The following is a 20,683-nucleotide window of genomic DNA, read 5'->3' on the forward strand; positions in this document are numbered from 1 at the left end:
CAGTAAATATAATTTTCCTTGCCAATTGATTTATGAAAAATATAACTTTTTCTGAAATGCAGTAATTAAATATGTGTATAATTCTATTAGAATTTACCATTCGTGTTAAAGTATGAAAGAAAAAGACGTATCTGTATAGGGTTAAACGTGTAAATAACACGCACAAAATAAAATAAAATGTGATAATATATTTATATATAATATTGGGGGCAAGGTTTGACACTAAGGCACGTCCGACCGACCGAGACTACTAAATGATAGTTCCGGTCGGGTAAAATGTTTATTTACTAGTCCGACTGGTCGTGTTAAAAATATAAACAAATTTAAGAAACTTTACTTTAAATCATAAGATATTTTATTCATTAAAAAAAATAATTGTAAAGAGTTTGCGAGCAATTTTGAACCGCATGATGACATAATCTCTATCTTTAGTTCTAATAAGTCGCGATCGTAAGTGATGTTCTACGACATCTACACATTGTTAATGTGTGTAAAGTTATGTTTTGGTTAAATAGAATTATTGAATTCATTTTTATTAAAAAAAAAACCACCAAACAGTTCATTTGAATTGAATATAAGAAAGTGTTTATTAAACATATGTGCGGGAATGTCTATATAATCAAATATGAAATCTCGTCCTCAATGAAAGCAAAAGATGTCTCAAGAAAAAAAAAAGGAAAACGTTGGGAAGAAACAAAGCAGGGCTTAAGAAATAGAAATTTAAAAAAAATATTGAGGTCAATTTATTCTAAATGAATTAAAGAATTTCCGTGCCGGTAAAAATTTAAAGAAACTGAAAATAGGGTTGAAAGTAAAAGCATCAAATTGAATGACGAGATTAAAGAATTTTTTGAGACAATTAAATGCATTTTAGTTCAAACTTAACGTTTTTCATTTAAATTAAGTACATGTATTTAGATATGGAGAATCTTATAAGATTTTTTTCTGGAACGTTGGTCAGGGCTAGTGGATGTAAGGTCAGGTCTAGCAAAAATCATTTTAAGTAGCCCGATTGGTCTAGTGCCCAAAAAAGTTAATGTCAAACCCTGGGGGGGGGGGGCGAGCGTCTCAAGAGAAGGGGGCGACTTGTCCTGAGAGAGGGCGAGTTGTCCTAAGAGGGGGCGAGTTGTCTTGGGAGCGAGTTGTCCAGCATTCGAATTATATTGGTATCAATTAAAGGTTCATGAATATAGTAGGCCTAGTAAGAAGACTATTACTTCTATTCAGTAGAAATAGAGCAACACATACAAGAAATATTTAAGCTTACATTTATGTATAGTAGTCTGGTACCACTAAATATATTAAGTTGAGTGTTCATAATCTGTTAAAAATTCAGATCATGATGTTTATTTACATGGCAGAGGGCATAAACATGCAGCATACTTTTCATGAAGCACCAACACTCTTCATGAAGTATGCTGTTGTAAAGCGCAGCAGTTCATGGCCTTAAATATACTTTCAAAAATTAAACTTATTTCTTAAATATGCATATACATGTATTTGTACTTTAACAATCCATGTTTAGGAAATATTTTCATGTTATGTTAATCATATGTGTCACCATGCAATGTTAGATTGAAAAATAAAATAAATACATGTGTATATGCAAGCTAATGTTTGATTAGATTCTTTGCATTTGATTTTAATGTCAAGTTTCTTTTTCATAGTTGACGCAACAGATTATGAGATACGGATGAAACATTCAGGGAACCATGTAAATGATTCTGAAAGTGGCTACCCAGGTGCTGTATAAGGAAGCTTGTAATAGGAGTGGAAAACCACCCAAAAACTATGTGTCTCAAAATGCCAGTAGAGACATAGAAAGAAGAGAGGAACTAGCTGGGATATCATTATGAAGAACCTAACCTCCTTGGAGTCAAGTATGTGACAAATTATTCATATAAATCATCCATGGTTTATTGTTTTGAAATGTCACCATGAGATCGAAATTAACTTTTTAACCACAAGAAATTTTAGGTACTGTATTCTTTTCCTACTAGGCTCCAATTCGAAATTTAACCAGCATTTTTCGATCGATTGCTTTTTTTCAGGAATTTAATAAACTAAGCACCCCTTTTATCAAAATAAATGAGAAGAAAGTGCAATATCAGAAACAAGATTGGAATTTCTTACCTTAAACATTTTTAAATGAATTATCAGGCAACATATCATTGGTGGGGGTCATAGGGAACATCTATGCAGTATGTACTCACTATCCAGAGGTCCTCCACCTACAATTTACAGCATTATGTGGCTTGAACCTTAAGACTGTTAGTGTGTATTTAATTCTATCTCTCTCTCTCTCTCTAAAGAGTTGATATCACACAGTCAAAATAATTAAATAAAAAAGCAGGAAAATATGCAGTTCTAAAATATATTCAAATCGCTAACACTTTTTGGATTTTAACATCCATCCTCAGGTGAATACAAATATTGAATACAAAGTTGTTTATCTTATATTGTTGTATATGTATATCTAAAACATTTGGAGATTTCATCACAGTGGCTCATCACAAATTAACCCTATCTCTTCTATATTTACACAAGGGGGGAGGGGGAGGGGGGATCTGGTATCCCAATAGGCAATAATCACTCCTTCAAATTTCTATTATGTCTCCTTTATTTTACTGACATAAGATTTTACGACCCCTCTCAATCGATCAGAGAAAGACCATAGTTTGTAAAAATACTTAGAATATCTGTTCGCACCAACAATATATTTGAAGGAACAATGCATTTTCTATCGTTTTTAAAACCACAGGAACTTTTCATCAATCACTCAAAATGGAAGACAGACTTGTATTGGTCATGCAGTTCAAGTTGCTCTTCAGTTAGGAGTGTGAGAGTAGTTTAAGCAAACATCCCCTCATTTAAGAAATTATGTCATTGTGCTTCTGCACAACTAATCATAATCTTACGTTCTAAGTTTTTGTAGTATGTACCTGGAATATGTCAATATAATTCCATTTTTCTCATTCATAAGATATTTACCAGTTATCTAAATATTACGTATGCAGCTAATCAGAAATAAATGCTTGACATGTGCAGGTATAGGCATTCATATTGTAAATCAACAGCAAAAAATCATTTTAATTTACCCTTTAATAAGAAAGTTGTGGTCATTTCAGTACCAAAAAATGAAAGAAAACAATACAGGTTATGTGCATATGTCAATCTGTAATTCCGTTGATGTCATCCAACAGGTATTTGTATCATGTACATATGATTAGCATAATTAGTTTGAATTTCATGTTTGCATCATATATAAGAAAGCTGTGGAGATTTTGAAATTGTCTAATCAAAATTTAGCACAATTGTGCATGCACATGCTGGCTAGTAATTTTAACCATACCAATTTGTAAGTGCCAAGACATACTAAAATCCTCAACTTCAGAAGAATTTAATGAAAAACATAAACATTATGGTCCTTGAAATATAGAAAAAATATAGAAGCTTCAAAAGACAGGATATGCATATACTGAGTGTTGGCATTTTTGTATTACACCAATCTATAGATACACATACTATCTACTATGCTGTGATATCAACTCATTCACTTTATTCATAAGAAAGTTACAGACATTTTAGTACATTTATTAAATCCAATCAAAATGAAATGCATGCATGTGCAGATTGGTCATTTTGAACATGCAGATCAGTTAATAAATATCTTAAAAATAAAAATCTTAAAAATTGCAAGCCTTAATAAATGCCTACAATATGAATATTAAACAATCTCAAAGAACAACAAAAAATTTAGACTGATTTCCAAGTTAGTGTACCAAAATCCAATGCATGCACATTCAGACTAAAAGACTATCGTTCTGCACATCCAAATGATATACATGTACGTACAATCATCTTAAAAAGATTGCATATAAAGGATCTCTTGTATCGTTATTGAAAACAGAGTATACCCCAAGTTCTGGGAACATAAATATAAGGAATCACTGTCTAGTTTGTCAGGGTATATGAGGTGATTGACAAATTAACATCAACTGAAAATATGAGAATTCATGCATAACAGCTTCACCGTTTATATAATTTAAATGCATGTATCATGTCCATGCTTTTATGGGATCTTTGTGAATTATGTCAAGGATTTGGATGATTTGAATATATTATAAAAGTGGCAAGAATGAAAATAACATGTTCTGCCATATTTTTGTTTTCGACAGTTTATTTTATTTGTCAATGCGTTGTTTTACACCAGTATTATAATTGCAGTGTACACCAGTTTTGGACAAATGAAATTGGCTTTTAGTTTCCCGTACGAAAATTTGCTCACGTAATTTTTAAAATTTCCTGGCGTACCCATAATTCTGAAAGTCCAGCTAGATTTTTAACAACAAATCATATGGAAAATACTGGCGTACCTGAGGCGTACTCCGGGCGTAATTTAGCTTGCATTATGCAAATTAGTACGTCTAGATTAATAAGTACGCCTTTAAAAAGAAAATACGCCTCAACTAGGAAATACGTCTCAAGCGAAAATACACCCGTACAAAAAACAACAAATCCTATGAAAAATACTGGCGTAATTTAGCTTGAATTATGCAAATTAGTACGTCTAGATTAATAAGTACGCCTTTAAAAAGAAAATACGCCTCAACTAGGAAATACGTCTCTAGCAAAAATACACCCGTACAAAAACCCTCCAATTGTAGAAAGTACGCCTCAATAAGGAAATACGTCTTTAGCGAAAATACGCCTCATCAACAGCCAAGGCAAAAAAATTACATACAGGAGTCTACTTGTGGCCTGCATATTTAGTAACTCCTATAACGGAATACAAGATTGAAAAAATAATGAACACAATAACTGACAGGTATTTGAAAACTGGAACTGTATTTAACAATACATAATTATGCCTGTGTAACAGCTTAAATTTTTCATCAGTTGACAAGTACATTAATAATAATCACATAACTAACAAAGGAGATTGTACAGATGTATAGTAGTTTTAAATATTTCTAACAATATATGTAATACGTAGTTCAATAAGTAATTAACACAAATTCATAATGATCCTAAGGATGCAAACAAATTTTTAAAATGATAAAAAAAATAGACACATTATACATGTGATATTAAAATTCAAATACATTTCATGGAGTAGAGTTGAATTTTTTCCAATGATTTGTCAGTTTATGTCCCATAGAGTAAATTTGTAAAAGGTTAATTACAAGGGGGTGCTATATCTGTAACAATTTTTGGACATTATATGAAACTTACAACAGTTACCATGTAATATTTCACAAAATTGACAATTATACCAATTTGAAATAGAAAGATAAAAATTATATCAGCCCATCGATGCGCATCCCCCCCATGCGTATAGATATGTAAAAAGCAAAAATATTTATTAACATAACAGATTAATTTCTGACAAAGATTTGAATTTAGGTTATAAACATAATCAAAATGAAATTATACAATTAAAATGAGAGCTTAATTAATATTTTAAAACAATAGATCATGATGACTAGAAATAAACTGTAATAAGATTACTGTTAAGCACTATGGTAATTCCGAACCACAGCAAATAATGTATATATATATATACTCTCCTTTGAATCCACAAATCATCAAACACTGAATCTTTGAGAAAAGACCATAGGCTAAGAGTGTTGAGATTTTGAATAGCACAGTCATCATTATTAGAGCAGTTGATTAAAAATAAATCTCAAAGAATTACATTCGAAATTTTGTTATTTGGCACAAGCACACGATTATGACAGTAGGGTTCTTTCGAGTTGCTTACTGGTACAGGCTTATTTTAACTGTAAGGCACTGAGGTGTTGCTGACAGAGGTTAACACATCTTGACCATTAAGTACAACTGAGTTATTGTATGGCACAGACACACGAGTATAGCAGAGTTCTTTCAAGTTGCTGACTGGTACAGGTGTGTTGCTGATTGATGTAGTAGTCTTAAGCATACTGCTAGGTCCAGAAGTGTTGCCGACGAGTACTGGAACATTCGAACTGCAGGACTCGGGCACGTAATTACTGCTGGGTTCTACATTCTTGCATTTGCAAAGATTGCTGGTTTGAGTCTATTATTGCTTCTTTATTTCTTCTTGTTTTCGGCTTGAATTTCTGTTGAATAATGATGAAAATATAAGAAATGTCAGTAAACTTTTCTGAATATATTGGGTTTAAAACCTAACGACACTTTCTTATGCAGAAAAAAATGTAAAGAATGCATTATCTATCTAGATACATTTGTTTACATAAACTTAAGATCGTCTAACGTCTGTTTCTACTTTCACAACTAATTAATTTGCAATTCCTTGCCCCGCCCCCCGATTGTGTAGTGCAATACTACCTCCTATATATATCAAATGCAACTTTAGTAATGCAGGCAAATAAAATGTATCAATTTGAAAAAACTCAGCAAAGGTAACACCCAAACTGAACAGGTTCTATATATATTATAACACAAGACATGTTCATTGAATTACTAACCTTTTTTCTTCCATTTAATTTCAGCATTTTAAATTTTCCTTAGTTCAATCGTCACTATCTAGTGAGAACAAAATAAAGTGTTTTTTTATTAATATGTAATAGGAGGCAAATATCTCAATAGTTCATGAGTATTTTAAGCTAGGGAAACAGTGTTCGAAATTAACCATAGACCGAATCTATGTCAAATGACACTGGTCTATGCCAATTGTAATTGGGATAGACCAAATTGTCTATGCAGATTTTCTAGGTTTAAAGCAATAGAGTTATTCTAAAAGTCGACATCTGATAAACGTTACGAGGAAAGAAGGACATTGTTATAGGAATGGAAAGAAAATATGTTTTCTAAGCACATTAGAAATAAATAAAAATGTTTCAAATTTGTGCTATTTTTTCAATGTTGCGGTCAATGTCAATTTTATGAGGTCTATGTCATCTTGTTTTGGCATAGCCCTGTTGTCTATACCAAGTTTTAAACTAATTTCGAAAACTGGGGAAACACATGTGACATTTCAAACAAGATTTATCTATATTTGGACAATATAGCGGGCGATTCGGCTGGGCTGGAAATTTGGAAAAGGGCCACCGAATCTCGGAGCAGTCCTTCATAATTCATACATGTACCTGGAAATTTACATTCAGCTCCGGTTGGTTCTAGCAATTAATGTGTACTTAAGCGACACTGTTGTTTGCTTCAAATAACTTAAATTTGACTGTTATCGCCATCATTAATGCCTATAGGTATGAAAATCCCAAATTAAAAACATGCAACAGTCACTAAATTTACCGTTCAAATGAGGACTTCCATGAAGGAATAGATTATCTCGTGATATTGAAGGGTTTCTATGGTTTGTTTTTCTTTATGAATGATATACAGTGGGTATGGGCAATTACTATTTCCAGCCGAGCGAGCCGAATCTCCGCCAAGGTTAGGATGTATGATGCATGATGAGCTCACCCTCTCAATTCATCGTTATTATTTTTTCAACGTGGAAATATATTTAAACCGTTACATGAATAGTATAATATAATTTTCGTACCCGTTTTTCTGGCTGTATTAGCTTCAGGATCTTCGTTTTCATCACTTTGCCACTCTTTTCCTGCTCATGTTGTCGATGACGGGCTCAAATTTGGCGGAAGTCTGTTAAAGTCTTGGTCATCCAGATTCGTGCATATGCTTATCTACCACATCTTATCGTAAGCGTTTTCTTGATCAGGATTGGAAACGTGAATTACGGTATAGAAGCTCACGAGGCTTTATTTTGATCAAATATATTGGATGTAGTTATATTTTATAGTTAAATGCCAAATCCTTTAACCCAGAAAAATGCAGTTCTAATATTCTTTTTTTTTTTTTTTTTTTTTTTTTGCCCCCGAGATCGAAGATCGGGGGGCATATTGTTTTTGTCCTGTGTGTCATTCTATCTGAAACTTTAACCTTGCTAATAACTTTTGAACAGTAAGTGATAGAGCTTTGATATTTCACATGAGTATTCCTTGTGACAGGTCCTTTCCGTGGGTACCATTATTTTTGACCCAGTGACCTTTACGTTTGATCTACTTTTTGAAAATTTTAATCTTGCTAATAAGTTTTGAACAGTAAGTGATAGAGCTTTGATATTTCACATGAGTATTTCTTGTGACAAGACCTTTCATTGGGTACTAAACATTTTGACCTTGACATTTGACCTACTTTTTAAAAATTTGACATTGGTCATAACTTCTAAATTGTAAATATTAGAGCTTTGATATTGTACATGAGCATTTCTTGTGACAAGATATTTCTACTGGTACCAAAATATTTCTCCTTGTGACCTTGGCCATCTTCGGAATTGGCTATTATCGGGGGCATTTATGTTTCACTAACACATCTTGTTTTAAAAAGTTTTTTCTCATTGTGAATTGATATAAGAAGTTTGTTTATAATGATCAATTATTTAATACTATGACTGGAATAAATGTGTCTCAAATTTATGACAAAATTATGCCAATTATTTATTAATATCTTTGGGAAATTGCAGGAAATTTAAAGAGAATTAAGCTTCAATTTCAAAAAAAGTTACAAAGTTAGAAAATCAATCTGGATTTATAATAATACGTCTCATGAAATTGACTAAGTTCTTTTAACAAAAAAAATACGCCTCGTGAAAAGTCCAAGTCTCTGAATTCCCTATTTAGAATGAACAAAGTTCCAAAATCCATCTGGAGTTTGAAAAATACGCCTTGGGTTAAGGAGACGTATTTTTGTCAAAATACGTGTACGTTTCACGTTTAACCGTATTTTCAAAAATACGTCTCTTGTACGCCTGGATTTCTTTGATTTCCAGGCATAGTACGTCTAAAAATTTCATACGGGTTGCTTCATCAATATACAGACTCTATTTCAATTGATAATATATTCATTGAACTCCCAATAGTGAGTATCATGCCAGTATAAGGCAATATACATCTTTCTCACATAATCACTAGTGTGAGACCAACTCAACCCATGTGAGACAGCCATAAAAGATTTTTCTGTCTTGCACTGCTAAGACATATCTTTGCTTGTGATGTACATATGTATGTCGTATATTTTCTGATTTACATTACACAATAAAGAAAAATATTTTGTATTGTTTTCTTCAAATTTCAATTTGATATATATATATATATATATATGTATAGCTTTTTATGGACAACCTTGGGTTTTTTACTTTACACGTATATTGTAAACCATTTTCAGGTATGCTGAGATCTTCATACTGTGTAATTAATTTTTGCATATATTCAAAGTAGGATTTCAATAATTTTGAATTTTCTCTAAAGCTCTTGAATGAAAGTACTGAACTGATAAAATGTGAGAAAAATAACACTTTATTATTTGCTCATGTGGGATAGGGAAATTCCACCTCTGGAACAAGATTCGCTGCTTAAGACTCAGTAAATCCTCGTCCTAGACTGCGAATCTTGTCCCCTCGGTGGAATTTCCCTATCTCCCATTCATACGAATGAAGGATTCTATTTATCACACACATGCAATGCACACACATGTGATATCATGCCAATATACATATGCATTTATCACACATGTAGCAAGTTTCAGTGTTAGAACACATCTGATACATGCAGTGAGTTTTATGTCAATATATATTTATCACACTCATGCAGTGAGTTTCAGTGCCAGTACGCATTTATCACATGCGTGTAGTGAGTTTAAATGCCAGTACACATCACACACATGTAGTGAGTTTCAATGTCAGTAGTATCATACACATGTAGTGAGTTTCATGCCAGTACAGATTTACCACACACATGTAGTGAGTTTCAATGTCAATACAGATTTATCACACACATGTAGTGAGTTTCAATGTCAATACAGATTTATCACACACATATATTGAGTTTCAATGTCAATACAGATTTATCACACACATATATTGAGTTTCAATGTCAATACAGATTTATCACACACATGTAGTGAGTTTCAATGTCAATACAGATTTATCACACACATGTAGTGAGTTTCAATGCCAGTACAGATTTATCACACATGTAGTGAGTTTCATTGTCAATACAGATTTTTCACACACTTAAACTGTAGTGAGTTTCAATGTCAATACAAAGTGATCAATTCTTTTGAGAAGCCTGTAGTAACCAACCATGTTGATATCAAAGAACTTTTTAACATTGTTATCTCTTTCTAAAATATTCAAAGTTTATATTTGGATTTCAAAAATCTTTTGTCTCTCAATCAACACATTGAAATTTGGTTTAAAGCATGTTGAATTTAATTTCACAATCTTGATATGATTTAATTGTGATGATTTCAAAAATAACATTCCTACTCACCACCCTGTATCTCAGAAATTAAAATGTAACTTAGAAATAATGAATGCATTTTTAAAAAAAAAAAAGATTTAAAAACATTCAATATTTAAAATGATTGGACCAGTATTTCCTAATGTGAAATAATGTTAACGTGTACTGTGTTGTGCGGCGTGAAAACAAAATGTTAGGTAATAAAATAAGGCTATATTTAACAAGGAAAAAGTTTTTGAACAGGTATTGACCATATATAACACAGATAAGTTAAATAGGCAACTTAATAATTTTCAAATGATTAGGTCACTAAAGATCATTTTTGAAAGATCAAGGTCACTCAACATGTACCTTATATAGAAAAGTCAACCTTTATTTCAAAAGTTATATATCATTGTGCAAGTCATTTGTTACATGAAGTAGTTCAACTTCATTGGTTAGATGCAGTTTGGGGAAGTAATTACTAATATTCTTGTTATTGGATTTCACTCAAATAGAGACATCAACACTTGCCTGAGTCCCCACATACACAGGGTGGCAGTAACTTGTTTATGTGTTTGGAAAATGCGATATGTATATTACATATTTAAAGTTCATTTACATTTTGTTAATAGTAACTTACAGCAGTACAAAATTTTTAAAGCTTTATCTCTTCAATGTTGTAGACTATTCAGAGGGAATGCAGATACTGAGACACCCTAGCTCATCTAGGAAGTCGGGAAGAAAAAAGCGAGGTATTTGTATGTCATAATTTGTATTATATTTTGTTATTCCCAAGCAAATGAAGTTTAGGAGGGTATATTAGAATCGCCATGTCTGTCTGTTGGTCTGTCTGTTTGTCGATTTGTCTGTAGGCATAATTTTGGCTGTACTCATTTTAGGAGACTAGGTAATGGAATTTTCTTAAAATGTGTACAATCTCTCAAATCATAAAGACATACAAAGATCTGCACCTAAGGTTTTCATAATGATTGGACAAAGTTTACTTAATTTAGATCATTTTGTTGTTTCTTTGAAATTAGAAAAATGTTGAGGCTTGTTTGCTTTAACTTAAGGGTATGTCCTGACCTTAGCAGAGGGTCATTTGGACACGATTACAGATATAAGAAATATGTAATTTTTATGCCCCCTAGATCAAAGATCGGGGGGGGGGGGGGCATATTGTTTTTGTCCTGTCTGTCATTCTGTCTGAAACTTTAACCTTGCTAATAACCTTTGAACAGTAAGAGCTAGAGCTTTGATATTTCACATGAGTATTCCTTATGACAAGACCTTTCCGTGGGTACTAAACCTTTTGACCTTGATATTTGACCTACTTTTTGAAAAAAAATTGACTTTGGTCATAACTTCTAAATGGTAAATATTAGAGCTTTCATATTGTACATGAGCATTTCTTGTGACAAGATTTTTCTACTGGTACCAAGATGTCCTTGTGACCTTGGCCATCTTCAGAATTGGCCATTATCGGAGGCATTTGTGTTTCACAAACACATCTTGTTTGTCCTTGCCATAAATTGCAAGATGAGATAAACATGAGAATAATATACTAGGTGCAGAGGTTGCTTGTGTTCAAAGAATGTGCAACAACCAGCATCAGATGATAATCATTTGGACAAGGTCAAGGTTTCTGGGTGTGCAATGCAAAATTCTTCTCTATAATGTAATTTTATTATGAAATAACTTTAGAAAATTATACAAGATTAAATATTATCAAAGAAATGTCATGACCCTGAACACAAGTCATTCAGACAAGTTTAGGGGCACAGTTTAGGAGTTTCAGATTATGAAGTCTAAGAAATGTTAATATTCTAAGTTAGAGGTGCATGGAGAAGTCATACTTGACACAGAGGCTGCTTATAGCCAATAATTATGTCATAAACCTTATGCCCAGGTTATTTGTAGAGGGTCATGGTCACATGACTCAAAAGTCAAATGTTCTTTAGGCTGCATCAATTTAATGCTGGGATTTTGGACAGTCATATTTTTCTGTTACTCTACTCAAAGTTTACTCATGACCAGACATTTGGACCAATGTCATTTTGGGAAGGTCAGGCTCACTCAGAATATACACCTTATATATAAGAAAAAGTGTCTTATTTCATTAGTTTTTAAACAAGTATGGATCATAAATCGTGCAAATAGGTAATAGGCAATTGGGTTTCAGACAAATGTCACTCAAGGTCATTTTGTAAAGGTCAACATCACTCAACATATACCTTATATATGATAAAGAAACCTTCATTTCAACAATATATCAACATTTATTGAGCATTGTGTGAATAATTTGTTATTTGAAATAATTCATTCAGGTGAGATGTATTTTGGGGAGCATACATCAGTTTTATCAATATTCTTATTTTATATTAAATATCTATTGGTAGTTTACTAAAGGTTTAGGATAGAACATTTTTGAAAAAATATATATTATTGATTTGAAATCATTTACTTTTAGTTATGGTAAAAGACAGAGAAAATGAGTTGGACAATCTTTCAAGAAACTGTTGTACAACTGTTACAAGTGATATGTACTGTCCATTCTTTATTACAGCCAATGTTCAGTGCCACACTTGGACCACTGCAGGAAAGGCAGCTTTGTAAAGACAATTTGAGACTTTCATCAAACTAGGAAAAACTTTGGCTCAGGTTGACTGTCTAAAATCAATTTGGAAGGAGAAATCACTGTCCAGTTTAACATGGTGTCGTGGAAAGTTTGCTGTTAAAAATATTACTTCCTGGCAGAGGTGTTACAAAGAGTTAATCCAATTTTTATGCCCCCTCCATTTGAAAGAGAGGGGACGTATATATTGTTTTACATGACTAATTTGGTCTGTAGAGCAAATCTTGTCTGCTCAATATCTAATGAATTCTTTTGCTTGACTGTTTCCAAACTTAGTACAATGATTGCCCCTAGATAGTGAATGACCCATATTAATTTACAGGTCACAGGGTCAAGGGTCAAACTGGACACAGTAAGATATTGTCTGTTCAATATCTTGAGAACGCTTTCCTGACAGACATCAAACTCGGTATACTGGTTTCTTTTAAGAAGTAGATGGTTTCTTTTAAGAAGTATATGTCCCATAATGTCCTCTATTCATTTTGAAGTCACAAGGACAAAGGTCAAACTGTACATAATAAAATATTGTCCACTGAATATTTAAAGAGCCAACCCTTTACCTGACAGTTACTAAACTTGGTACAGCGGTTGACCCTAGAGAGTAGATGACCCCTACTGATTTCCAGATCCCAAGGTTGAAGGTAAAATTGGACATAGTAAGATACCGTCTGTTCAATATTTGAGAACCATTCGCTTGACAGACATCAAACTTGGTTCACTATTTTTCCTTAAGAATTAGATACCCCATTGATTTTGAGGTCACAAGGTCAAGGGTCAAACTGGACATGACAAGATATTGTCTGCTCAATATCTTGAGGAATCTTTGCTTGACAGATATCAAATCAGGTACACTGGTTCTACCTAAGGAGTAGATGACTCCATTTGATTTTGAAGTCACAAGGTCAATGGTCAAAATACTACGGACATAGGTATTGTCTACACAATATCTTGATTTTGCGTTTCTTGACAGGCATCAAACTTGGTACACTGACACATCATAAGTGTAGATATCTAGTATTCATTTTAAGGTCAATGGTCAAACTACTCTGGACATCAGATTTTGTCCATTCAGTATCTTGAGAACTCTTGTTTGACAAACATCAAACTTGGTAGTCTGGTGCCGCCTAAAGAATAGATGGCCCCCATTGGTTTTAAACTCTCAAGGTCAAAGGTCAGGACTCAAATAACTGCTTATTTGAAAATGTCTGCTCAGTACCTTTAGAGATCACATATAATGGTTGCCTCTGACTAATAGATACATTGTAACACTTAATTTTCACTTTTGCTACAGACATTCTAAATGATCATTTTCAATATTGTAATATGGAGGCATATATGTTTCTTAAATCTTTCTTGTAAATGGTTTTGATACTAGTTTTATATACAAGATGTATTATCAGCATTTGTCATTCACTGTACACCATACATTGGTTCATTTAAAATTGATAAATATATAATCAACAGCAGTACACATGAAATAATTTTCCATCTATATCTTGAATTGAACAAAAAGTTTAATGATATTACAAGGCCTTATATTCATGTGCGATTGAAAGACTGAATGAATATACTAAGATAATGATAATATAACAGTATTTAACTAAAACTAACTGCAGTTTAACACTAATGTACTTATAATGTAATTGATAGTACCACACTCTTACTTGTAACTTGTTTTCATTTATATTCAATAGATATTTCAAGTTTGATAGCTAACTCAAATTTCAAATATGAATGAACATTAAATGTCTGCTGTTTTAAGACTAAAGAGTAACTTTATTTACATATGAGGTTTTTTGAGCTAAATTGATCAGCTTTGTATGCTTATGAAATAAATATGTACACCTATATTTTGCAGTTGATTGTACTTTGCTTTAAAGAGGTCTTAAAATTGGTGTAGTTTTCATTAGGTTTGGACTTCGCAAGTGACAAATTGGATTAGGAGTATTTTACTCAGTGTCTTCTCAAATACTAATGAAAAATCAAGACAATTTAATAGAGTCTTATAAATTCAGTATCTCTTGATAGATTGCTGAAAGAGTAGTACGAAAGAAAAATCCTGAACTCTGAACGATCAGATTCATGATGGATGCAGGGACATACAGTATTTTTAAAAGTCCTTGGTACAAGTTCTTCCTGTGACTTGAGAAGTGTCTGTATTCAGATATTTAAAAAAAAAGATCTTCAAAGCACTGTAGTACATATATATTATTACTACAGTAACTTGATCCGAAGAGTCGGATCATGTCGAGTTGACAGTCGCGGATCATCAGGTCACACGAGACGCGAAGCGTCGAGTTTGATCTGATGATCCGCGCCTGTCAACGAGACGTGATCCAACTCTTCGGATTAAGTTACTGTAGTAATGATAAATTTATTATATACCCCCTTGTGCATTTTAAATCCACATTTATAAGATAATAAATGTAATCCAAATGATCAAAAACACAGACATACCATGAAATTATGTTTTGTATACACAGGTTCGTTTGTGACGCGGTCAACATTTTCCACAAATAACGTTGCGTTGTTGCATTGTGACGGCATCAGTTTCAGAGGATACTGATACGGAATCAGAAAACCACAGTGTGGTGATCCGGAAAACTGGATCACACGCTGCGAAATCCACAGTATCAAAGAACGATACATTGATGGGTATATAATAAAATGTCATATAACCAGGAATATTTCATGTATGGTCACCTTTAAATGGCCTCTGGGGTCGTATTTCGACATAAAGGACATCCAGGATACAGACGCCTTTGAATGCAACATTGGTTATATTACAAGTGTGACTGATAAGGAGCGCCAAATTAACAAAAACTCAGATAAAAAGATCAGTTCAATTATTACCCGTAATAATCAATTGACGTGCGCATCAAATCAATCATTGTTCTCATCAATTGATTAGGTGTTCACATCAATTATTGCGCCCATATATTAAATAATGCGTGCTGCCCATCAATTCAATAATGGGTTTGCTGCGCGCATTTATTTAACTGATGACTGCAATACTTCAGTTGATGCGCGACATGTGATTTTGAGTTCCGTATAATTGATTTAATAATCTCTTTAATTCAATTGAAAATATCTTAATTATTTACAACGATTTTTGTACCAGAAATTAATGAGCACATCAACTCTTATATAGAGAGAAACACTTCAATTAATATAATGAATTCAAGACAGATCTAATTAGATAGTTGTTGTATCTAGAAGAAGTATTGCATGCATCAATTGAATAAATATCAATTCAATTGAAGAGAGCAATGATTAAATTATTACACACAGTGATTGAATTGAACCGCTCAGTAATTGAATTAAAGCTCTTTTGCATTAAATTGTGGAGGGCATCAATTCAATTGTTGATATCAGTAATTCATTTGAAGAGAACAACAATTCAACTATAGCCTAATCAACTCATCAGAGTATTCAATGCTATAAAGAATTCAATCAATGCGCGCAATAATTCAGAATTGTAGATTTTAGTAATTATCTGAACATGTTTCAATGAATTGTTGCAAGTATCAAATGAATTGATGATATCTTCAAATAATTAAACTTATTTTGAATTTAGCTTTTTAGAATGAAAACCTTTTAAAAATCTTTTTAACATTAGTTTCTGTTACAGAAGAGTATATTTTAGTTCAACTGACAAAACACTAGACAGCCTCTCTCTCTCTCTCTCTCTCTCTCTCTCTCTCTCTGATATTTATATAAATTCCCCAAAAAGTTGTTTTTTGAGAAGTGGTTGAAACACTTGAGTTCCCTTTTAATTCCTTCAATCAACCGCCAGTACATGTAGTGATTTTCATGTAATATATCAAGTTTATACACTCTGTAGTGAGTTTCCGGTGTGTGTTCACATGTAACATCGTGTCGTAGGTATCAGGTGAAAATTCAATTTTATTAAAGACGGATTTTCTATATTTTAAGTATCAGAACAATATAAACAATTTAATCAATGCGCGTTAGAAATTAAAATAGTAGATATTATTAATTATTTGAAGAGATCTTCAATTGAATTGTTGCGCGCATCAAATGAATTGATATTTTCAAATGCTTAAAGATGTCTTGAATTATTTGAGTTTACGTTGATTTGGTTATTCATAGACTGAACACTTGTTTAGATCTGCTTAATGTTAATTACCGGTATTATATAATGAGACTCCCCGCGGAGAATTGGCTATATATAGTAAGCCCCCCTCCCCCGGAGGAGTCTGGCAATATAGTTAGACCCCCCCCCCCACACACACACACTTATCAATAGTGAGCCTCCCTCCTTCGTGTTTGATCTGGATTTCCATCGGAAGACTGGCTATGGCATTTAGTGAGTCACCCCCTTAGAGGGGTGGCTATATCCCCTAACCCTAGTAGTGAAACTTCCCTACAATACACATACGTGGTTGGTTGCAATTTCATTAATATCTTTGATATATTGATTAAAGGTGTAAATTCTTTTGGCAGTCGTTCAACTACTGAATTGAATGCTCATTGCGCTAATGAAGGATCATTCTTTAATAAGATGCATTTTGCTATATAGCCAAATTTATTTAGGGGTAATACTGATAGTTAGCCAGGTTTCCGGTGGATTTGGTAGGGCTGCTTTATAGCCATAATTTCGGGGGGTTGGGGTTAAATAGCTTGGGGGAAAAGCTATTCTTGTACTCTGTACAAGGACACAATGCACAGCACTGTACATGTACATTTTCAATATCCACTCTTCGTCTTTTCATCATACCTTATTTTTATTTGATATTATTGTGTAACACATGACATATTATGAAATCCAACTTATATTGTGACATAGAAATTGTTAAAAACGGATATTGAACCAGTATTCTTGATTCGATGAAAGGCTCTATATTGTCGAATGATAAATGAACCTTATTCAAAATTTATGTCGGGGAAAAAAATAGGAGTTTTTTTCTTTTATACCAAACACATAAAAAACAAATAGTTTAATCTCAATATTTAAAAGGATTTCCATACAATGATAGACGATTAATAAAATGGTAAATAGAAACGTTTCAGATTTTAAACCTAGGACGTAAATATATATCTGGATCCTCCATTATCCTAAATTCTCTGAAAGTAATTACTAAATGGCTAGGCATAAAGCAGATTTTCCGGAGGATGAACCTACTGAAGGGGGTATACGCTACAACACCAGGTGTCTCATCCCATGCCCCACCAGGGTTTAACCATGGACGCACCGAAGGCATAACGTCGGACTATTCAGACCCATTGCCTCTGAGGATTGGTACACGTCCTCCAACCCTTGCATCCACTCCTTGGTAGAACATCAAATACCTTTAATTAACTTATGATCAAATGGATAGGTTACAAGGTGACACTTCAAACCGAGGCTCTCCTTCGGATATGAAGTCATTGAAATATGAAAATATTCATTGCTAAACACAACCTCATGCACTGGCTGAGAAGCCATATCGTCTGATATAAAAACTAGTTCTTTTAAAGGTACCAACTTTCCGGATAATATTTTGTGATAAACTGAAGTAAAACAATGCATAAAAGACTGGGATTTTATTTCAATAAACACATGTAAATTATAGCGAACAGGACTATTCCGTATACTAAAGTAAAGCCCCCCCCCCCCTTACTTTAGTATCCGGAATAGTCCTGTGTGCTGTAAAGGGGGAGACTGTAAAATAAAAATTGTTGGGTTTTTTTTAAAATGGTTGAAATGCTTGAGTTTCCTGTGCTCTCAATCAATCGCCAGACTAAATGTAGTGACTTTCGGGTAATATATCACGTTTAAACACTCTCTAGTGAGTTTCCCGTGTGTGTTCACATGAGCCATGTGATACCGTGCCGTAGGTATCCGGTGTAAATTCAATAGTTTAGAGAGGGCTTTTCTATATTTCAAGTATCAGAACAATATACAGATGTCCCACATTACGTAAACATGAATTTATATTCTGGTTAGCATAACTAGAACAGAGTATAGTGAGTTTCAGGTGTAAAGTCTTGTGTAGTGAGTTTCGGCATTATGCACGTGTGTGTGTGTGTGTGTGTGTGTGTGTGTGTGTGTGTGTGTGTGTGTAAGACAGGTGAAGATAACGATAGATAGTTGGGCAAACACGGACCCTTGGACACACCAGAGGTGGGATCACGTGTCTAGGAGGAGAAAGCATCCCCTGTCGACCGGTCACACTCGCTGTGAACGGAGTTATCTGTAGTCAAAATCAATGTGCCAAGAATGGCCTAGCAATCGGTGTGATACATGACAGACAGCACTTGACCCAATGGTAGGTTGTATTGATGAACTAGATCATTATAACGACCACATAATTTGCGAAATGCTGACTTCAATCGAGACTTTTGAAACCCCTTTACCATGAACTTTTTTATCAGTAGGTTTAAAAACTGACTATGCGCAGAACAAGCTCTTGAGTATCGAATCAGTTGAGAGAAATAAACACCATATGGGAAGTTGACAATGGAGAAGCTGAACTCATATATATATATATATATATATATATATATATATATATATATATATATGAGTTCAGCTTCTATATATATATATATATATATATATATATATGAGTTCAGCTTCTCCATTGTCAACTTCCCATATGGTGTTTATTTCTCTCAACTGATTCGATACTCAAGAGCTTGTTCTGCGCATAGTCAGTTTTTAAACCTACTGATAAAAAAGTGTTTATATCAAGTAAGATAAAGCCTGACTTTATCACATGCCCGTTTGATAAAGCACTTCCGGTCCGAACTACGTTTGACACTGTCCCCGCTTGGATGACATATTGTCTGTGCTTATGCATATCGACGAATGAAATGAAGCATGTAACTTCTTATTCTGTAATTATTTAAAATTTCTTATATAGGAAAATTAAAATGATATTGCCCCCACTGACATATAATGCAAGTTACCGGTCATAAAATTGTCACCTTCATGAATAACTACGTTAAACTAAGCCTATTAAAAAATGACGATAAGAAAAAAAAGAGATGTCTACATTATTATCATCAACAAGGAATCAACCGCCTACTGGACAGGTCTAATCGAAAGTACCTCGACATGTTGCTGTACCAAGCATTCACAAACACAGTCTCTTTTCTTTGGAGCTATGTTGAATGTAATAAATCATATCGGATTTACTTACTATCTCTAACTTACTAAAGTGCCTCAGTATTTCCTTTCGCCCTCAGATCCAAAGAAACCACGTGAATAAAACCCAAATACACAAACTCTTCTACTTTTCATTGTAAACTGTTGAATATTCTAATAGCGCTGCATTGAAATATTATTTTAAATGATCGTTGTTACACATGTTCATTTAGAAAAGAAGGCGACATCAAACTTTTAACAGAAGGTCAGACCTACGTAAAAAGAGGAATGCTCTGTCAGTAGCCCTAGTTGCTATTATGTTGGAATAGTAAAACCATTATCAATTATAAACTATAATCCCTTCTACAACAATTTACATGCATGGTTTCTTTTATAAAAATGCCCATTGTGAAATACACGAATCGATTTTAAGTGCTCCGTATAATCCCGTGTAAGGAAGATTAATAAGTACGACGCCTGAGCCACGGATTCAAAACAAATTCAATCAGCTGTTTCTACCATCCTGGGGATCATATCAAAATTAAGCAAAAAGAAGATGTATGAGATAAATAGAACATCTAAAATTGCATATTTTGATATTTTGGTTTATCCAAATCGTTGATATGGTGTATTTGTTCGCTCGGCAAGTCTCTCAAATAAATACACCATATCAACTCGTTGGACAAAGCAAAAATCAAAACGCGTAAT

The 20,683-nt window shown here is 33.3% G+C and overlaps 2 long non-coding RNA genes across 2 annotated transcripts; one reads left to right on the forward strand and one right to left on the reverse strand.

Annotated features, from left to right (window-relative positions):
• The first annotated feature begins 1,680 nt into the window (after positions 1–1,680).
• On the forward strand, positions 1,681–14,731 carry LOC125654253 (uncharacterized). The gene is made up of 3 exons (XR_007362278.2): positions 1,681–1,880; positions 10,931–10,999; positions 12,814–14,731. It is a non-coding gene; the product is annotated as an uncharacterized LOC125654253 (long non-coding RNA).
• Positions 4,844–7,827, reverse strand: LOC125654254 (uncharacterized). Its single transcript, XR_007362279.2, has 3 exons — positions 7,508–7,827; positions 6,471–6,528; positions 4,844–6,101 (listed from the first exon to the last, which is right to left on the reverse strand). It is a non-coding gene; the product is annotated as an uncharacterized LOC125654254 (long non-coding RNA).
• Positions 14,732–20,683: the final 5,952 nt, after the last annotated feature.

This window comes from Ostrea edulis, chromosome 7 (assembly GCF_947568905.1).
Source record: "Ostrea edulis chromosome 7, xbOstEdul1.1, whole genome shotgun sequence".
NCBI lineage: Eukaryota > Metazoa > Mollusca > Bivalvia > Ostreida > Ostreidae > Ostrea > Ostrea edulis.